This window comes from Pteropus alecto, unplaced genomic scaffold (genome assembly GCF_000325575.1).
Source record: "Pteropus alecto unplaced genomic scaffold, ASM32557v1 scaffold61, whole genome shotgun sequence".
In the NCBI taxonomy this organism is placed as follows: domain Eukaryota; kingdom Metazoa; phylum Chordata; class Mammalia; order Chiroptera; family Pteropodidae; genus Pteropus; species Pteropus alecto.
The window spans coordinates 3968684-3976165 of NW_006434835.1; the positions used below are offsets into that span (position 1 = coordinate 3968684).

Below are 7482 nucleotides of genomic sequence, written 5' to 3' on the forward strand. Positions count from 1 at the left end.
CGCCGGCGCCCGCCCTGCGGTCGCGCCCGAGACCCTCTTTCCTCGGGGCAGCCGGCCGGGGCACCCCCGTACCCCAGGTTCGCCCAGCACAACATGCTCGCCCGGAAGCCGTCCGCGCCCGCGGGTGACCACATGCTTTGAACCGGCCGTCGCTGTCGTTAATAATCATAACCCCCGGGAAGCGGGCTCTGGCTGCCACCCCTGGGTCGCGAGCGTCATTCCCGATGCAGGCCGCCCTTCAGACCTGTCACCTGGCACCCAGCCGCCTGTCGTCAGCCCACCCAGCGCCCTGCACCGGGCTGGGCCCCAGTGGGGACGGCGGGCGGGAAAACGCCAGGACCTGTCGCTGCCCCCATCCCCGCCGGTCCTTTCGTCCGAGGACGACGGGCGGGGCCACAGACACCGGCCCCTGATCGCCCCCAGCCTCAGTGACCCGCGCATGGTCGGCTCGGAGGGGCGAGGGACCTGAGCCGGACGGAGGGCCCCTTGGCTTTTCCCGGGAAGCCGTGCGCGCGGGGCCGGGCCCTCTCGAGCACCTGCACGGTCACTGGGAACCGGACCGCTTGCAGCATTTCGACGAGGGCCCAGAGTAGCAACAGCGTCGAGGAAAAGCGGCACCTTTCGGAGGGGACTTTTCACAGCGGAGCGGGACGGCCTTCGGGGGTGGCCGGTGGAGGCCGGGCGCCACCTGCTGTCTGGAGCGAGGAAGGCGGCTCGCGAGCAGGGGTCCTCGAGGGCCCGGGGCTTGGAGGCTTGGGACCTGGGGAGCAACCAGCTGGAGCATCAGGGGAGAAGACGCTTGGGACATACAGCCTTCTGGAAATGAATGATGCTATTATGAGCGATTACCCCTCGAGCATGTGTACAGTTGTTTCTACATGTGAATCTTATCTCATCTTTACTACTTCATAACTCAGATAGGGTCCCCTTTGGCAAACTAGTATCCACCACCAAGTCTAGGCTGGGTACTGTCCTGGATTTCATAAATGCATCAGATATGGTCTCCAGCCTCAAACAGATTATTATTAGATTATGGGGGAAAAAATGACTTATGAACGCAAATAAAAGCCAGAACATTTTCCCTTCTCTTTAAGGTTTTGTTTAATTACAAATTTTTTGAGGACGTGGTTCCATAGTGTAGCGGTTAGTGCGTCTGCTTTACACGCAGAAGGTCCTGGGTTCATGCCCCAGTGGAGCCATGGTCCAGGGTCTATGGCCACGCCACCCTGCACAAGGCCAATGTCTGACCTCAGAAGCTAAACAGGGTCAGGCCTGGTTAGTACTTGGATGGGAGACCACCTAGGAAGACCAGGTGCTCTAGGCATAAATAATAAGAAAATTTTTTTGAGCTGCTTAATAATATTAACCGACATCATGTTCAAGGATCAGAGATGAGGGTGGGCATCCTTGTGTTATTCCAGGTCCTAATGAGGACAGGTCAAACTCTCTCCATTATGCATGACCTAGCTCTAGGAATTTGTTGGAATATATAGTCTTTCAATTTTAGGAAGAATCTTTCGATCGTTAGGGGGATTTTTGGCCCACTAACCTCAAACGATAAATGTGCAGGTTAGTTTACATTTCATTTTAGCTCTCAGCGACATGGATCGATCCTCGGAGGGAGACAGACACGCAGTCTCTCCATTCTAAGAAACTGGGCCCAGAGATGTGAAGGGAGTGACCAAGGGCACGCAGCAGTCAGTGGACAGACAAGCTAGGTCCATAGAGACAGAACTTCTGATTAGAGCACAAAGATACAGAGCTCGCGAGGGGCGACGACCACCAGCCGCAGACTGCAAGGATGTCGGGGAACTCTGCCAGGAGCCTGGAGCGAGGCCTGAAGAGCAGAGTGACGAGCGTGCGCATTCTGTGACCGTCCTGGGGGAGGCTGCCACTCTCGGCGAGTTAGGGGCAGGCACCCAACAAGACCTGGAGCGGGGCGTTGGAACCGAGACCGCCATGCGGAACGCTCGAAGGCCCACCATCTCAGTGAAAGCACAGACTGGAAAAAAATCACTCACTTGCCCAGGAAGGCCATAGGAAGCCTGTCTGTTGGCCTGAGCTCAGGATGAGAGAGAAATGTCTTCCTTGCAAATGCATAGCTGTGGATCTGTCCTCAGAGCAAATGGAGGTGCAAATATCGCTACCCAGTTGGTGTGAGAAATTCTAAAGCTGGTAAATGAACATACGAATGGTTCCTGATGGGCGATATCCCCAGAGCATTTGACAGTAACAAATGCAAAACCTCTCTGGAGAGAGAAGCCCTCAATACAGACCACACAAAATTCACATATTTAACAGCTTCCTTAAAGAAAGTTTAAAACTTAAAAAGTTTTTTAAACTACCGAAAAACAATTTGCCCTCAGAGAAGGTATCAGTATAGACATGGAAAGATTAGAAACCAAAGAACTATAAAGGCTATCAAGTAAGGCTGACCAAAATGACTGAAAGAAATCCAAGAGCTAATTGAAAACATAAATTCACAAGATGTAGTTATTGAAATTGGAAACTCAAAGAAAAGGTTAAAACCCAGATTGGAAACTAATGGAGCATTTTTACACACTGACAACGAACAACCTGAAAAGGAAATTAAGAAGACAATTCCAGTAACAATAGCGTCAAAAACAATACCTGGGAATTACCTTAACCAAAGGAGGTGAAAGGCTTGCACAACGAAAACTACAAAACGCTGCTGAAATAAATTTAAAAAGACATAAACAAGCAGAAAGACATTCCGTGCTCATGAATTGCAGAACTTAATATTGTTAAAATATCAGTACCACCGAAAGCGACCTACAGAGCCAATGCAATGCCTGTCAAATCCCAATGATTTTTTTTTTTTTTTGCAGAAATAGAAAAATCTATCCTAAAATTTATATAGAATCTTAAGGGACCCCAAATAGTTAAAACAATCTCGAAAAAGAAAGTTTGAGGACGTACACTTCCTGATTTCAAAAGTTACTAGAGAGCTACATGAATCGAAGCAGCGTGGTCCTAGCACGGAGTCAGATATATTAACCAGTGGAATAGACTACAGAGCCCAGACCCTCACGTATGTGGTTAGTGATTTTCAACAAGGATGCCAAGACCATTCAGTAGAGAAAGGACAGTCTCTTCAACAAAAGGTGCTGAGAAACCAGATATTCACATCCAAACAAATGAAGTTGGACACTTACCGAATACCGTTCATGACACTTAACTCGAAATGCATCAAAGACCCCAACAGAAGAGCTAAAACTATAAAACTCTTAGAAGAAAACACACGGCATAAGGTTCACGACATGGGATTTGGAAATGATTTCTTGGATATGACACCAAAGACACAGGCAACAAAAATAAAAAGAGACAGATTGGACTTCATGACAATTTAAAACTGTGCATCGAAGGACACTATTGACAGAGTGAAAAGGCCGTCTATGGAATGAGAGGAAGTATTTGCAAACCATATGCCTCATGAGGGATTAATATTCAGAGTATATAGAAGACTCCTAAAACTCAACAACAAAACAAATAACCCGATTTAAAAATAGGCAAAGTACCTGACTATGTATTTTTCCAAAAAAAAGATAATTGAGTGGCCAATAAAACATGAAAAGATGATCACCATCACTAATCATTAGAAAAATGTGAATCAAAACCACAATAAGATATCACTTTCCAGCCATCAGGATGGTTATTATAAAAAAGAAAGAAAGAAGGAGAAATTGGAATTCTTGTACACCTTAAGTGAAAATGTAAAATGATACAGCCACTGTGGAAAACAGGATAGCTGCTCCACAAAAAATTTAAAAATAGAATTAGCATATGTCCCAGCAATTCCACTGTGGGTACATACCCAAGAGAATTGAAGCAGGGTCTCAAAGAGACATCCGTGCACCCGCCTTCACAGCAGCATTATTCATAATAGCTGAACGTGGACGCGACCCCGGTGTCCACCAACAGGAACGAATAAGCAAAACATGGTCTATACACACCATGGAATATCATTTATCCTTAAGAAGGAAGTTCTGACACATGCTCTAACGCGGGTGAACACTGAGGACAGTATGCTAAGTGAAACAAGCCAGTTACAGAAACACGAATGTGGAAGGTTCCACTTACATGCAGTAAGTACCTCGAGTAGTCAGAATCATTGTGACCAAAAGCGGAAGGGGGGGTGTCAAGAGCCGGGGAGGGGAGAACGGGAGGTAGCGCTGAGCAGGTGTGAAGTTTCAGTTCTGCAAGGTGACAGAGATCTGGAGATGGACGGTGGGGTGGCTGCACCACAGTGCGATGTACTTCGTACCACCGAACTGTGCACTTAAAAATAGTGACGAGGATAAATTTTCTGTCATGTGTATTTTACAACATCAATGAAAAAGTGTTTCAGCTACTAGAGAGGGAATTAATGAACTGGCTGATGGATCTGAGGAAGTAACTCAGAATACGGCACAGAGAGCCTAAGATACCACAGACGTGAAGCCGAGGCGAAGACACAGGATGGAAGGAGACTGTCCGACGCCCAAGGCGGACTTCCCTGGCAGCCGTGGGAACGGGGGGAGGAGGGCGGGAGCGGATCGCAGTAAGCGAGCAACTTAACCTTGAACATCAGACAAGCCTTTAGTCACGTTAACGTGCCGCACCTATACAAGTCCTAATAATTGAGAAGAAAAAGTCTAATAACACAAGGCAAAGAATTCACAGATAAAATAATACAATGGCCTTTAAACATACAAAAATAGGATCAATTTCATTCATAAATTTTGAGTGACCAACCAGACAACTGGTCGTTAGATGCCTCCCGGTGTGTTACAGGCAGAAGTACACGGCATCACTTGTGATGCGTTATTAGGGAAAAAAATGTTTTTTAAATAACTCAATTTGAAGTAACATGACACTTTTCCATCTGACTTCTCGTCCGCGGGAAACAGGAGAAAGCAAGCGAAATGACGGCACGTGGCAGGCGGCAGACAAGTCCGGAGTGGGGACGTCCTGGGGGACAGCGGGCCCGGCTTCGTCCGCACGTCAGCGGCATTGAAGGAGGGCAGGGCGGAGAGGGCGAGGGAAGAGCCGCCCTTGATCGAGACCACTTGAAGAGACATAAAAACAGAACCGCCCAGTATAATGAGTGCGCCTCGTCTGGAGTCCTAAACTCTAAAAGGGCGATGGTTTTAGACAGTCGGAGAAATCTGAATGAGGACTGGGCATTAGACGATGTTAAAGAATCCGTTTTGTTAGATGTGAAATGGGTATTACGTTTCGTAAGAAAATGACCTTGCTTTTTTTATTATTATTTTTTTTTATGTCTGCACCATCTGGTCTTCCTACGTGGTCTCCCATCCAAGTACTGACCAGACCCGATCCTGCTTAGCTTCCGAGATCAGACGGGATCGGGTGTGCTCAGGGTGGCGTGGCCGAAGACAACCCTGCTTTTCTAAGACGCATACTGAAATATTTACAGGTGAAGTGACGTGATGCCTGGTATTTGCCTTAAAATATTCCAGGAAAAGGGGGTAAGGACAGATGATACAGGCACAGCCGAGCGATGGCACATGGCCGTGCTCTGCGCTTGGAAACGTTCGGGGTAAGGGAGTCAGAAAGAAACAGTGCTGTGTTTGCTGGGGTGCACGGCCTGGCACCCCGCGAGATTCACCTTGACCCGTAGAGCAACTGAACTCCCCTACCTGGCTCAGTGGCCTGTGTGCCCACGGCGAAGGCGCGCCGCTCCGTGTGTGCGCGGACGCCGATGGAGGGCTTCACCATCTGCCAGCGAAGAGAACCTTCTCGAGGCCTGGACATGACCTGTCCCTCCCTCCGCCTCTCCCACCATCCTGAGCAGAGGAGAACAGTCTGCGTTTTCGCATGTAAGCCTACGCCACCCTCTACAACATGGTCTGACTTTTAAACAATTTTCTACCTGGAGACAGTGCTGTAAATTTTATTTTACAAATAAAGTCTGCTAAATAAGTTGCATCGGTTCTGGGAGAAAGTTCTTAAAAACTCACACATTCCTTCAAAGTTCTCATGTCTCAAAAAATAAAATTCTACAGAAACACTGCAAGCTAAGAAACGAGAAAGGCCATTCGTAACGTTCTAATTTTACCAGATTTCGCCAAAGCCTACCAGGGAAAAAATACGCATAAAAAATGTCAACTGAAACTTTAATCCCCTAAAGTAAAATATTTAAAGGAGCGAGAAATCTCAAATTTAAATTTAATCCAAACTGGTTGAGTCAATTCGATTTAAAAATGTCTCGACTAGGAAAGAGTTTTCTGGCCAAGTCTGTCGAGCCTCGGTTTTGCACCTGACAAGTGACATCTGAGAATCATCCTAAAACAAGGACTTTTTCAGCTACCTAGTTGATACTTTATACCTACTTAACAACTTTATTCTCCCTACGAAAATGCTCGACTGGCCCCTAAAATGCCTGCTACTGCAGTGGACTCCTCGACGCCCTCCCCTCTACTCTTGACATGAAACCCCAAAAGCTCACCCAGTCTTGGATTTAAAATAGGATTTGGGTTATGTATTAGTTCCATGTTGCTGCATCACTAAGAACCCCAAAACTAAGTAGATTAAGACAATAAATATTTAGTACCTTGCACAGTTTCTGAGGGTCGGGAACCAGGAGTGGCTTGGCTGGATAGTTCAGGGGTCTCTTGTCTCCAGGCCTGTCCCCACTGAAGAACCTGCTTCCAAACCCCTTCACATGGTTGCCGCAGGCCTCTGTCCCTGCCCGGCTGTTGCCCAAAGGCCTTAAATCCCTTGACATACGAGCTTCTCCATAGGGCCGTTCATAACATGGCAGCTGGCTCCCCCAGAGTGAGGCAAAGAGAGAATGATTAAGACAAAAGCTGCAGTCCTTTACCGCCAAATCTCAGAAGTGGCATACCGCCACTACAGGTCACAAAGACCAACCCTGGACGGTGGGCGGGGACCACAGGGTGTGGGGTGTGAACACCAGGAGGCGGGGGTTGCTAGGGCCATCTTGGATGGTGGCTACACAAGGTCCTCTTATTAAGAACTTCGGGGTGTGGGGCGGGCTGGGAGCAGGGCCTGCCCCAGGTCCCGATTCCTTCGCTGCTGGCCCAAAGCAGAGACCCCATGCTCCGAGCAGGAGCTCTAACCCAGGTCCTGCCAGCAGGAAGTAGCTAACGTCCCACCGCAGGCCCCATTTTAGAAGCTCTTCAGAAACAGGCGGTGGAAATGGCGGGGAGATCTGGGTTGTGTAACTCCTCCAGGCCTATCTTGCTTGGCCACTAAAACTTTCAATCTAGGCATTAAGCTGCCATTTCCCCAGCTGCTGAGATGTCTAGATGTCAACGGTTTATATGTGTCTTTCTAAGTTACAGCCAATGTATTTCAAACTTATTAGCTAGACTACACTTCAGTTGTGTGGTGTTTTATTTTAACCCAAGAAAAAATAGCATATTAAATAAGCACACGTCACAGGACATCATAACTCGTTAGATCATTTTACTTTCCCCAACTGTGACTCTCAGC

The 7482-nt window shown here is 47.8% G+C and overlaps 1 pseudogene; it reads right to left on the bottom strand.

Annotated features, from left to right (window-relative positions):
- Nucleotides 1-5282: 5282 nt before the first annotated feature.
- LOC112478674 lies at nucleotides 5283-5401 on the bottom strand (annotated as a pseudogene).
- Between the last annotated feature and the right edge of the window lie 2081 nt (nucleotides 5402-7482).